Here is a 13,091-nt window from a genome sequence, read left to right as displayed (position 1 = left end):
CCCTTCTCTGCGTCCAAGCCTATAATGCTCGCCTTCAGGAAGGCAGCAAGCAGGCTGTTTTGTTCCTCATCTGCCTTATTTTCCAGCTCACGCCCCACCCCGGCGGGACGTTCTTGTGTGCACTCCCAAGTGCCACACAGCGGGGCTTGTTGGCCGACTTGCGCGTTCTTGGCACGGGTAGTGGAAGATCTTACTCGCGCGCACTGTCGTACAACAGACGGTAGCAGGACACTAGGACCAGTGTTCACTCGGCAAAGTTTATCTGCTCCAAAGTGACCCCCAGAGCCAGAGTCCTGGGGCCCTGGGTGGTTGATGCTCCAGAGCAGGGTCTGCCCGGCGTCACCCCGCCGTGCTGAGAGCGGAGCTGGGCCTGGTTTCATTCATGGGGCAGCCCCCCACGTGTGCAGTGAAGTTAGCTTCCCCCCCCCGCCACATTTAGATCAAACGTACCCCTGAAGCCTGCATCTTGCCCCCGCTTCCCTGCTCTCCCCCAGCTTGGGTTCAAGCCTGTACAGCCCCAGCGCCGCCTGCAACCTGTGTGCCGTGCCGGGTACCACGTTCGAGGCAGCGTGGTACAACCGTGCCAGGGCAAGAGAACGAAGCTGCCCCTTGCCCCGCTGCTGCAGGAGAGGCAGGCGCTTCCTTAGCACCGTCTCCATATGTTGAGATCGAAGCGTGGAGTTTTCCAGGCATGTTTGCCAATTTACAAATGCTTGCAAGAGGGGCTCGGAGGCGGCCGGAAAGAGGGGTGGGGGCAGGAGCATAGCAGGACTGGCAGAAGGTGAAACCACCTCGGTGGGAAAGGGCAGGCAGCAATCGAGACTCACAGAAACAAAAATTCTTGGCTGGGTTCCTCCGGGCCATGTCTCCTGTGTGGTTTTACAGCGAGCTGCTCGCTGAGTCACGGAGCTGACTCAAAGGCACCAGACTCCCGGGGCGCCGATTCTGCGCTTTCCATCCCCCTGCCTGTGCCCGCTGTGCCAACAAGCGCAGGGCTTCGCTGGCGACTTCTTTGGCCCCTCTCCGGCAGCGCTGCATACCGGGCGGCGTGCTGCTGCTCGAGGTCAAGTGCTGGAGCGTGTGGTCCAGGAGGCAAAACTCCTGCACCTGGGTCGTGTTGAAAACAGCTTGACTTCAGCTCGGAGGTTTTACTGTTGCGCTTAAGTGCGCGGCTTTGGCCGCTGAAAGGTGTTGCGGCGGTTTTCAGATCCTGAGTCGGCAGGGGGTACGTTTTAATAAAACCTCCAGAAGGCTCTGGTTTCGTTCCAGCCGGCAGGAGCAATCTGGGCTGGAATGCACCACCCATGCCGGGACCAGAATTGGCCATCTCGAGGCCTTTTGATTTTGCAGCCTTAAACCGTACTTTGTCTTAGCTTCCACCAAGGTGGGATTATACTGGGTCGAGGAGGGGGGACCCCTTGCATTTCCCGGCGCATTTTCTCTAGGTCTGACATTTTGTTGTCTCTTCTGGGGCTGGCGATGGACTTCATGCCAACCCTCTTTGAGTTTCACTCCTCCTCCCCTTCTGTCTGGCTCAGACGCTGGAGGAGCAAAGCTTTTATACTGCCTCGTGCTGCAAGCCAGGCCATGCGAAGGTTGAGCCTGGTTTGCTTAGCCCTGTTCATACGTGCCATCTGGAGCTAGGTAACCAAGTCCAAGCTAAAAACCCGGGGACAGGGTGGCGTGCAGACGCCCTGCGCTTATGCCTGCTAAGCATCTCTTTGGTTTTACGATAACGCTGCTTATCTGTCGGAAATAATTATTGACTAACCTCTTGTCACGTCTTGGCGCCAGCCACGTTCCCACACCACAGAATGCTTCGTGCATTGAAAAGCTGCCCTGAAAGGCCTTTTTGGGGGGGGATCAGGGTTTGCAAAAGCCCTGCAGTAATGCAGATCTCCCCTTCCCGGGCGCTCGGAAAGCTTCACCAAACCAGCCGGCCCCGCTCCCCCGAGGCAGGCAGGGGCCATCGCACGCATCCTGGCCCGGTCCAGCCAGCTTGGAGGAGGGTGGCATGTAGGAGCTACTGCAGAGCAGCACTTTGCAGCCGCTTGGGAAGGGAAGGACGGGAGAATCCCACGCAGGAATCGTCAGCCGGCCGAGAGTAATTGAGAGCCAGTGTGTGGTAATGTGAAAACTGCTGCCCTTGGCCCCATCAATCCTGAATTGATCATTAGCCTGCCTCTTCACCTGTCAGTCTAGCAGCAGCAGCTAATGACAGAGCAGGGTCTGCTGCTGCCTTTCAAACCTCTCTCTTTTTTCCCTATTTCCAACCCAGTCCATTTGCCGTCTCCAACACCACCCGTCACTGCTTTGCCCACTCTGCGTGGGCTGGACGAGGGGGAGAAGGGCATGCGAATTAACCAACATGCCGGCATGCGTCCTAGGCCACTTCCCCCCCTGCGATCGCAGCAGAGCTGGAATGGGGCGCGCTGCCTGCGTGCTGGCTGACCGGCACGGTGGCAAGCCTTAGCAGGGCCGCCGTGAATGGGTCCACATGAGCAGGGCATCGCTTGTGGTAGCTGTTACTACAGGAGCAGCCTCGTGTTAGGCAGGATCGGGGCCACCCCGCTGTGCTCCACATGCGACACGCACAAGGAGTGAAGCGGTCCTTGCTCCGGAGCGCTGCATCCTACCGGCAGGGTTCAGGCGTTTGAGGTCTGCTTGCTGAGCAGGGAGACGACAAGAGCTTGTCATCCTGGAAGATGTGTTACCTCCCAGCAGCCGTGAACACGGCCGCCCCTAATCTCTGCTCCCCTGCCCAGGACTTCGAGGCCCTCCATGACGGGGTTTCCAGGCCGGGGTTACCGCCGCGGTAAAAGACCCGGGGCAGAGTCTCACGGATGTCGGTGTGTGAGGTGTGCCTGATTGCAGAGCCAGGTCCCAGCTAGCCTGAGAGATTGCCTCCCGCGAGCCGTTCCCGGCTTAAGGGAAGGAGAGTCAGCCGGGGAGACGGTTGTGCAGTTTTTGCAGCTTTGTTTGTGCTAATCCTCAAGCAGGATCCTCAGCGCTAATTACTGGGTTAACGATGCTGGAGAGACCAGCTGCCCCAAAGTCCCGCGCTCCCTTTCCTCCCCTCCCTTGGAATACGTGCAGCGCCGGTTTGCCTAACGAGCTGCCGGTGTTCGGAGCGGCCTGACCTGGGAACGGGCTCGTGAGTCACCAGTTGCTAAGCTGGTGCGGGAACCCGTGAGAAGCAGCTCGCTGGCTGAGTCAGGGGCGCATCTGTGCGCGCGGCCGCGGCGCGGCGCGCGCGTGCCTCGGCTCCCGGCTCTGGCCCGACGCCTGCAGCTGGGCGCTTCGGACGGGCCGCGCTGTATCGGGCCTTTCTTTGCCTGCCTCCTGCCGGCCCTTTGGCTTCACATCATCCAGGAGCAGCGCTCACCTAGCAAGCGGCGCGGATGCCGGTGCCAGGGCTGTAATGGCAGCACAGCGCGGTTGGACTGGCAAGCGCCATTGCTTGCTTTGCCCTTAGAAATGCCCAAGCTGGCTTGCTGGCCAGGAGGGGACAGGGTTGCCAGAAGCACCCATCAACAGCGGCTTTTGCATTAAGTTAGTGCCAGGGTTTCAGACTGCCCTGGGCAGGGGTTTGCAGGGCTGGCTGTCATGCTGAGTTTCCTCCCAGTCCCCCCACAGCTCCCCATTTCTCCTCATCCACGTGCTCAAATCTCAGCAGCTCTCGGACGTCTCCTGCCTTGGAAGCGGCGGGTCGAAGGCCCCTTCCAGCAGCTCGGGGGACCAGCAGACGGACAGCCCAGGCCTGGCGTTGCATGTTGCACGGCCCCGCGCTCCGCTTCTGGGCGGCACAGTTTCAACCTAGGCCTTACTAGGTGAGGGGGAGGCCTCTGTGCCGCCGGCTGGAGCAGACCCCGCCGCATTTCCTCCTGCCACTCCCTTTGTGGCGTGAGCGCGCACGGCCGAGCGGCCCGGTGTCCAGCTCCGCGCCCCGTAATCCTTTTGCACGGCTGGCTCTGCAGCTTGGGCGTAAAATCCCCTTCACCGCAGTCCAGCTGCTGCCTCTGGGCCCCGCTCCTGGCCCCTCCTGCTCGCTCGGCCCCTGCCCCACGCATGCTTTCACAGCGACCGCATGTCTCTGGCTTCCAGCCCTCGCTCCTCCTGCTGCCCCTTCTCCGGCCTTACGGGTTGCTGCATCGCTGGTGCTACCGTGATCATTACCCTGCTGGTCTGCTCCCCCAGCCCGCTCTGAGCGCGCTCTCCTGCTCTTCCACGCGTGCATCGGCTTTGTATGCCGGCCCTGGGCTGTCCGAGCTACCTCGAGCTGGTGCCGCTTCCTCTGCTCCCGTCTGGGGGTGGCCCGGCCTGTCCCTAGGCTGAGAAGTCGGGTGTGTGCAGGATTCGGCCTCGGGGCTCCCCCTCCCATGCGTGTGTGCTCCTGGGGTTGTGCCAGGCTGCTCCGCTGCCCGGTATCGGAGCCCCCGCGTCCCCTGACCACCAGGCCTCTCCGGACCTGCCTTCCAGAGGTCCGTAGAGGAGCCGTCTTCTCCCCCCACTTCACTCCCTCCCTCCTGTCTCGGCTCAGGCCCGTGGCTCGACCCGTATTGTGCTGAGCCTGTAGGCAGAGCCGAGCCGACAGCTGAGTCCTGAATACCTCCACATGAAGCAGCATGTGCCGCGGGACCTCTGGATAGCTACTGATAGGCTTCCCGCAGCCCGGGGTTTGTGCTCCCAATTAACATGTGTGCACAAATGTATGCATGTGCCTGCTGCACGACCTGGGCACACACCCCATCTGTTGGTACACGGGCACATCCCTCGGTCTCCTGGCCACGCTGTCACGCTCTCGCCTTTCACAGCAGCTCCCAGTTTCCTCTTTGTGGTCGCGCTGAAGAAATGCAGAACAAATTTCCCAGCTGTGCTGGCATCAAGCTGCAGGGCCAGGCCCCGGGCTCTTCTTCCTGCCTCTGCGGGGCGGCACGTGTGAAATGCCCACGCCAGGAGAGCACAGTCCTTGGCTTGAACAGCAGCACGAGAAGCAGGAGGTGTTGTTTGCAGGTTCAGAGGAGGTTTGAGCAAGCAGCAGACAGAGGTAGCTGGAGGTGGGGTTTGGCGACCGACGCTGCGCTGCACGGAGGCTGGCAGGGTTAGTCAGTGAAATGCCATCTCCTCTGTCAGCAGCGGGGGCTTGCATGTGGTCCGCGTGCCGCTTTGCCGTGGATCACGGCTTCGTGACAAGCACGAGGGCTGTCAGCGCCAACGCCTGCCTCTGCTTCTGCACTCGCCTGCTTGCACCCGCCGAGCCCGCTGAAACGTGCACGGCACCGAGCTTGTGTTGGGCAACAGGATGTTAGTGCCGGAGCCTCCGAGAGGACAGAGCTCTAACTTCCCTCTTCTGCAAGCCCCGTCTCGCTAAGGGAAGCGTGTAAGTGAGGACATAAGCCATGCCACGTGTGGTCCGCCTAGCCCAGTATCAACTCCTGGCTCTGGCCCAGCCGTCCATCTATCAGACGAAGAAGGAGGCTCTGGCTGGGGGGATTCGGGCGACTGCAGGGCTGTTTTCCTGCCACTTCTTCACTGGCATCTCTGGCGGTTTCACTGGGCAGCGGCCACAGGCGCCGTTTGAAGGGCAGTGGGTGCTGGCCAGCGTGCTCTGCTCAGTGCCCCCGCTTGGAAACCTGTGGCCGTCGGTGCCCTCCCTTGTTATAAACCAGTGGCCGTCACTCATCTCTGCTTTCTTTTTAGTTGTCCCGAGCGATCAGCTCTTGGATTAAGGGAGGTTTATAGTTCTCCTGCTGGGCCCGGGCCCACGTTTCCCTTGGTGCAGCAACGAGGCCCGTCTCCAACAGTGGCAGGAGAGGATACTTTAGAGGGAGGGCATCGGCCTGGGCATATCTAGAGTGATGTGTCCCCTGACATCCAGCATCATGAGTTGAGAGATGCCAGAGGAGACATCCCTGGCTGTTGAGTGCAGCAGCTGATGGATCAGTCGTCCGTGAGTTTGCTAGTCCCTTTTTAAGGGCCTGGCAGCCCTCCCGCTCCGTGTACAGACACAGCAGCGCCCAAGCGTGGGTCTTGCTCTGGATTTGATTTCCCCACCTTTGCTAGGAGGAGTTATAACAGAGCATTTCTTCCAGGGATGGAGGCCTTTGCCGCAAGGGAAGCGGCTGGCAGAGCTCGGGGGCCGCGTTCGCAGCAAGCTGGCTCAGGGCTGGTGAAAGGGAATACGTCGGACGTGAGTCAAGTTTTCCAGTGTCCGGAGCCCTGAACTAAAACTGTTGCATCACTGTCGTGTCTCGCCGGGCATGGGATCCAGAGCCTTTGCCTGTGGCTCAGGCTCTTGCTAGGCTGAGCCAAACTCTCATCGCAGCAGACTTCCTTGCTTTGAGTCGGGGCTGGAAGCCGGAGAGCGGGAGGCGGGCGCCACATCCGGCAGCAGTTCTGATCAGCTCTCTCTTCCCCCGCCTCTCTCCTTCCTGTTGACAGATTTGGTTTCAGGCCACCTCCGGGTCTTGCTTTTGCACTCGGTTGAGTCTGCCAGAGCCGTTCTGGGCAGCGGCAGATGGGCTAAATGCTGGGCTGGGAAGCAGGGGGCGAGGGGAGATGCCCGGGGAGAGACCCTGACGTGTGCCGCGTGCCGGTTTTCAGTAGCTTTGGGCGGCGCAGAGCGGAGAGGTGCTGGCCGGAGGCGGCTTGTGCGCTGGCACTTTCCGTCGGCCTGGCACGGGGAGGCGGCGGTGCTCAAGGAGCACCGCAAGGGTTGCTCTCGCGTGGGCACTCAGGCTCTCAGACACATGCGTGTCGGACCAGCAGGCCGGGGAAAGTCCATCTGACTGGCTTTGGGGCACAGGCCTCCCAGATCTCGTTAGACTTTGGGGGGCTTTGCTCCCTGGCGCACTCCTCTCCATTGGGCGCAGCAGCCGGATTGATTCAGTGTAAGCACGACGGCAGCGATGGGGGCTGCTGCAATGGTGAGAGTGATGGTCTAAGCCATATTCTCCTCTTTTAGACTCCAGGCTCCCTTCGGAAAACGCCAGCTCTTTGTCTTCACTCTTGTTTTTTTTGGATTACAGAAGACTAGAGCAGTTCTTCTGTTGCAAAGCACTAAGAAAGATCCCGACAGGTGGGGATGCTTTTGGATTCCTATCTGCAGTCTCCGGGTTTATCTTGTGAATCACGTGTGCACGGAGCAGTGCTAGCATCGCGTGGTACCTGGCCAGGATCTCAGGGCACTGCTTGAGATAGCACGCGGCTGTTTATGCCGTGGCATCTCCCCCTGCCCGCAGTGGATGCCACCCTGGGGTATTTTGCTCCCCCCGGCCCCTAGTCTGCTCGGTGCCTGAGGTTCCTGTCCTTGCTTTCGAAACCGGAGCAACATTGAGCCTGGCAGAGGCAACCCACCCCCTTGTGCAACCAGTACAGGAAATGCAACTTGTGACCTGCTTCCCCCAGCGCTTCGAAAAGCCCAGGCAACCTCTGTGCTGCAGCATCTGACGTGCGGGCGGCTGGTCACGGAGGGCATAGCGGCACTGGTTTCTTCCCTGGGGCAAGAGGCCTGCTGGGGGAAGGTGGAGGGTGGGGAGTCCTCCTTCCACAACTGGATCTGGAGAAATGAAGAGGTTTTCCCCTGTGGGTTTTGAAGCAAGAGAGCGGCAGGCCCCCTGGGAGAGCCCGGGCTCTCTCGCCACTCCCAGCCCCGTGTCTTCACCCCAAAATGGTTCCTGCGGGAGGAACGTGAGCCCAGCACGCCCAAGTGCCGCAGCTCCCATCACGCTGCCTGTCTCACTGCAGCAGCTGAAAGCAGGAGCTCGGCAGTCACTTCGGGGTTTATTTTTATCCCGCCGATCACATGTTCCCGCCGTTAAGTGCTCTGTGGAGGAGGCTGTTTCTGCCAAGCAGAATCAGGGAGAGTTTAGCATTTCTCAGTCAAACTTTGCAAGCCTCTTTGCAAATTGCAGGCTCGCTCTGACAGCCCCGAGCCAGCCAGGCAGGATTAATGACAGTGTTCCCGTTCGGAGGATACAGCCCTCGCAGCACACGCACGCAGGAAACGGCTCGGTCTCCTTCTTATAGGGCTTGGCTTTGCCCCTGGCACCAAAATCAGGCCTGGTACCAAAGGGGTGTGACCGCTTTCCCGTCATCAGGAAAGCATTTTGGGTTGGCAAGCCCTGGGGGGGGTCCTGGCACTGATGTTCCCGGGTGGAAGGGGGCTCGAGGAGTCCAGAGGTGGACTTTCCAGTGCAGTCTTGGGGCCTGCGGTCTGCCCTTAGCGGAGGTGCAGCCGGTCCTCTGCCCCTTGGAGAGCACGGGCCCTTGGGAGGGCACCTGAGTGACAGGGATGTGCAGCCCGGTGGCACGTTGGTCCCAGGTGGGAGAAGCTGCTTAGCAGCCTGCCTGCTGGCGCTATGTAGGTCAGACCGTTTCCTCCAGGTAAGCACATTCGTTCCATTTACTTTTCAAGTATTTTAAGGCACGGAGAAACCCTCTGCTTCCCAGTGATCTGAGTTCAGCCCCGGCTCTGGCACTCCTCCCAGCACAGCGCCTGGGTTCCCCCTTGGCCCCTGCCTTTGCTCTGTCTGTTTGTAACGGGCAGGACCCGTTGGCGTCTGATCCACTTTTGGGAAGGGGCAAGGAGCAGCCATTTCTGAAGCACGGAGGGCTCGCGGCGCGTGTCTCGGTGAAGCCCATGCAGATGCTTTGCCTCTAGCGAGTGGCTGAGAGATGTCCGGTGGTGAGAAGCGTGTTTGCAAAAGGAGCCGTGCAGCGTCCGAGTATCCTTCACCCAAGCTCAGGGGCCAAGTGTCACCCCGTGTTTAATGCCGTGTGCTCACAAAGCACTTAGTCCCATGCTGCAGGGATCGGGGGCTGCGCTCACGGTGTCTAATGGGAGTTTGAATAGCAGGAGGGGGAGGCTGTCTGACAACACTTGCAGAAAGCAAAGCACAAGACCAGGCAGGCGGGCAACATGATGGCACCACGATGCAGGCAGCGTGCAAAGGCTGTGCTTACTCGCTGCACACGCCAGGTTTTGCAGAGGCAGTTGCTTCTTGGCCCCCAGGCCACCGTGGCAGGTCAGATGTTTCCCCCCTCTGACATGTGCTGCTGTCGGGGTACGTGGGGCTCTGATCAGCCAAGGGGTGCCTTGTGCTTCATGCATCCTGGACATAGTGAATCTGCCCAGACCAAAATGGAGCTTTTTCATGGAAAAGCAAAACTGAATCCGCCAGCGGCTGGCCAAGTATTGCTGCCCCTGTTACAGATCGAGGTAGAGCCACACCTGCAATCCTGCCCAGCAGTCATCTTCTCATCCGCTCCAAAGACACGGCAGGAATAGGGAGGTCCTGGTGAGGGTGAGACATGCGTGGGGGCGCGTGGGGTGGGCTTTCCCATAGGAGAGAGATGATACGAGGGAGACTCTTTTGCAGAGGGGATCAGAACAAGGCGGGCAGTAGAGAGGTCCAGGCAGTGTCCTGTGGCTTTGCCAGCACCGAGGGGGCAAGGACATAAGCAACAAACTTATAATAGCCATAAGGAAATCTTCCCTACTCAGAGTGTGTCACCAGCCTGCAGACGCTGCGCCCACAGGGGAGGATCGAGGGTACGAGCCATCAAAAGCAGATGCAAAATGTAGCTCTTGAGCTGTACCGGGAAGGCAGTGATGGTGTCTGCAGCCCCGGACAGCGAGGATAGCGTGCCCTGATAGTCAGGTCATAATCTGGCAGCTGGATTCGAGGGGGCATTGCACAGATGACGGTCCTGTGCCTTCCTTGGTGGCTTCCAGCTTTGCCCAGCCCCAAGGATGAGATCTTTTGGTCTCTTCTAGTTCGGCAGGTCCTGAGTTTCTAGGATCTAGAGACATTTTCTAGACGCCCCGGATGAGCGTGATGCCCCGGATCAGCGTGACGAGGCTGTTGCAGAAGCATCTCAGAAAGAGCACGGTCTCCATCGTGGAGGCTCTGAACTTCTCGGGGGCTGGAAAACCGGCTGGTGTTTGAAACCTCTCTGATCTCCCTGGCCACTCTCAAGGAGCAGGAGAGAGCCGGGAGCTGCCGGCCGGCAGTGGCTGCGCGGCTCCGTGTCGAGGCAGCGTGCGCCATCGGGGAGCGATAGTGGGATGGAGAGTCCAGGCGCCCAAACCCCCTCCGCTTTCCTGCAGCTTTTTGTCTAAGCTGTGCCACCCCAAAAAGATCAGAGTGGGGGCCGCATGCCTCATGCATGGGTGTTAGATGTGCCAGGCCCTGGGTGCAGCATTGCATTAGGCGTGCATGTTCAAACTGGAGCATCTCTGGAGTGGCATGTGTCATCCGTGTGCCAGGAATGAGAGGGCATGTGTTGTTGTGTGCCCAAAACTGGGCGCAGGACTCCAGATGTGGCCTCCCCAGTGCCGAATAGAGGGGAAGAATCGCTGCCCTCGATCTGCTGGAAGCGCTCCTCCCAATGCAGCCTGGGATGCCGGTAGCCTTCTAGATTGGCATATCGGTTTCTCTGTTCCCATTGCGCTGGGCGCTGCAAACCATCAAGACTGGGCATGATGTGTGTTGGTTTGTCACCGCCAGCTGTTTGCAGGGCGGGGTGAAAGGCCGGAGCTGCCATTTCTTAGTGGCTGTTTGCATCTTCATTCGAACCGTAGCAGTTTCCAGGGCGTCCCTGGCACTTTGTACATGCAGCGCCAAAAGCACCCCCCGAAGTCGTTATAGGCATCATTTATCAACTAAAAACTGCTCGGGCCTTGCGCTGCTCTCCGGCTCCAGAATCCCTCCCCGCCTCCCGTTCAGCATTCGGCTTTATCCTGGGGAGAGAAGGGGGATCCTGCTATGTAACGTGGGTTACTCTTAGTTCTCCAGCCCCACAAAAAGTGCGAGGCCCTGTGTTGCATCTGCAAGGCGGCTGTCTTCTCTGCACAGCAGTGGAATGAGCCACGCAGAGACATCAGTAGTTAGCAAACACCTGAGCGGAGGCTGGTTAGGAAGTGGGCCATTTGTGCTCAAGCCTGGTCTTGTAAATGCGGGCGAGCAGTTCAGTGCCACGCTGACTGTGATCCCTTCACCCGTTTCATACTGGTGTGCTGGGAATCCCAGTTTGTTCTTGGTTGGGGGTGGCTGACACTGAGATGATGGATGAGCGCCCCAGCGGTAGGATAGCCACGATTCCCAAGGCCGCTAGCGAAAGGGGCATATATTTCTCTCCAAGATAGGCAGGCATGGCTCAGTTACGGGGAGGGAACTTTTTAATTTAAAGGACTAACACCATCCAGCCTTCTTCACCTGGTTCTCTTTGCATGTAACCCCCTTCCCGGCCAGGGCAGACGAGAGCGCGTGCAGGCTGCGTTCCTGAGTCACTTTGGCACTTTCTCCTGGCTTTGCATAGTTGGCCCGGCAGTTCCCCCGGTCGCTCGGGCGGTGGTTTCACACAGCAAGAGAGAGAAGGGCGCGTGCCGATGGAAGAGTGAGATTGCAAAGCCACAGAAGTCAGCCGAAAGGCCCAGGCAGAAGGAAACCACCTCCTGCCTTTGACGGGGGTGAGATAACACTGGCATGGTCTTGCCTTAAAAGTGAGTGTAGCTTGCAGAGCCTCACGTGCAGCCGTGCAGAGGCAGCCCGGGCAAGGCGGGCAGGTTCGAATCCGCCTTTCCCCAGCGCTGCAGGCCTGAGTTCACACCCAGTGATAGCTGTGGCCGCATCCGTCTGGCATGGCACCCTTGGTACCACGAAGGCCACAGGGCAGTTTGAAGCAGGACAGGAGAGCCCCCGGGGTCATCGGGGAGCAGGGGAAGGGTGCGGGCACTCTGCGCGGGGAGCTGGTGTGCGCCCAGCGTCTCGCACCTTTTGCGGAAGCTGCAACGCCGCAGCATGTGTGCTCTGGGCAGGTCGGGGCAGGAAAGTTGCCTGAGCAAATGCTGGCTGCTTGATAATGCATTCAGATGACGTGCGCTTCGTGCCGTGGAAAACATCGGATGGAGAGATGATAGCACCGCGTGCGTGTCCGTCAGCAGCTCCGCTGCAAACTCTGTCCTCCCGTGAAGCACCGGCACAATGCTGCGATGTCCCAGCCTTCCCGGCTCGTGGGTTTGAGCGCAGGTTTCCTGCATGGCATAAGGGTCCTTCCTTCCCGGGGGCTCTCCAGTGCCTCCCGTGCCTCCTCTTCACGCATATCGTGTGGCTTCACCGGTCCACTTGTATTTAATGTGCGCTGTGGGGCGGCGGGGGTGAAGCTTTTGGCCGCTGAGCAGGAGAGAGATCTCCCGCAGCCTGATCCCGAGATGCTTGCCGTGTCGGCTGGTGGAAGTCAGCACTGTAAAGCTCAAATTAATTTCTGAGAGTTCAATTCAGATCCAAGTGCTGAGGGAGAGATGCCAGGCTTTGCTGTCCTGGTGGAACGGCACGCTGCCAGCCTCGCCACGCTAGAAGACCCCTCACAGCCCAGCGCAGCGGGTGCAGATATCCCGAGGCATGCCGACCCCTCGCTGCCTGCAAGAGCGAAGACAGACATTTCCGCAGCTGGAGCGATGTTCTCCCCTCGCTTTCTCTTGCGCATCAAAGTAGGAGGCAAAAAATCTGCCCCTTTGAGAAGCACGTGCGGTCGGTTAAATAACGAAGCTTCTATTTACCCGGCAAAGCTGCGGGCAATTCATCAGGGGCTTTACATTTTTATTCCGAGGCCGTGATGCAGCTAAGCATTTTTTTTTCCCAATGCCCAGATTTCTGAGGCAGCGTCTCCCCAGCTGAATTCAAAGTGGAATTTGTGGGCAGATGATGTGAGGATACAGCTGTGGGAACCAGTCACCTGCATCTGCCTTCGAGCTGAGAGGGTCTCATCTGCGCTTCCCACAAACGGCCCTTTATATAGGTCTTGAACGTTTCCGCGGAGCCCGTCCGTGCCGCAGGCCGCGCGGCCTTAGCTCATCTAGTTATTTTAGCGCAGGGTTGTCCGGCTCCCCCTCCGATGCTTTGTTCTTTGCTCTTCCTTTGCGGAGCCAGTGTATTTGAATCGCCCGCAGGTTGTCTCTGTGGGAGCTGATTGCTGGTGCTGGTCTGTGCAGTGCCCTGCTCCGGGTCTCGGGTGCCGGGAGCGTCGCTCTGCCGAGTCGATGGAGGGCACGGCGAGCATGGCAGAGCACAAGCAGGGCGGTCACTAGA

At 59.4% G+C, this 13,091-nt stretch overlaps 1 protein-coding gene across 3 annotated transcripts in view; it reads left to right on the top strand.

The window, feature by feature from the left end:
- Positions 1-13,091, top strand: part of ANKRD11 (ankyrin repeat domain containing 11) — a 187,363-nt gene that overhangs the window by 154,723 nt on the left and 19,549 nt on the right. The gene's annotated exons all lie outside the window — the stretch shown is intronic.

This window comes from Alligator mississippiensis, chromosome 10 (genome assembly GCF_030867095.1).
Source record: "Alligator mississippiensis isolate rAllMis1 chromosome 10, rAllMis1, whole genome shotgun sequence".
In the NCBI taxonomy this organism is placed as follows: domain Eukaryota; kingdom Metazoa; phylum Chordata; order Crocodylia; family Alligatoridae; genus Alligator; species Alligator mississippiensis.
This window is presented reverse-complemented; position numbering and strand designations above follow the sequence as displayed.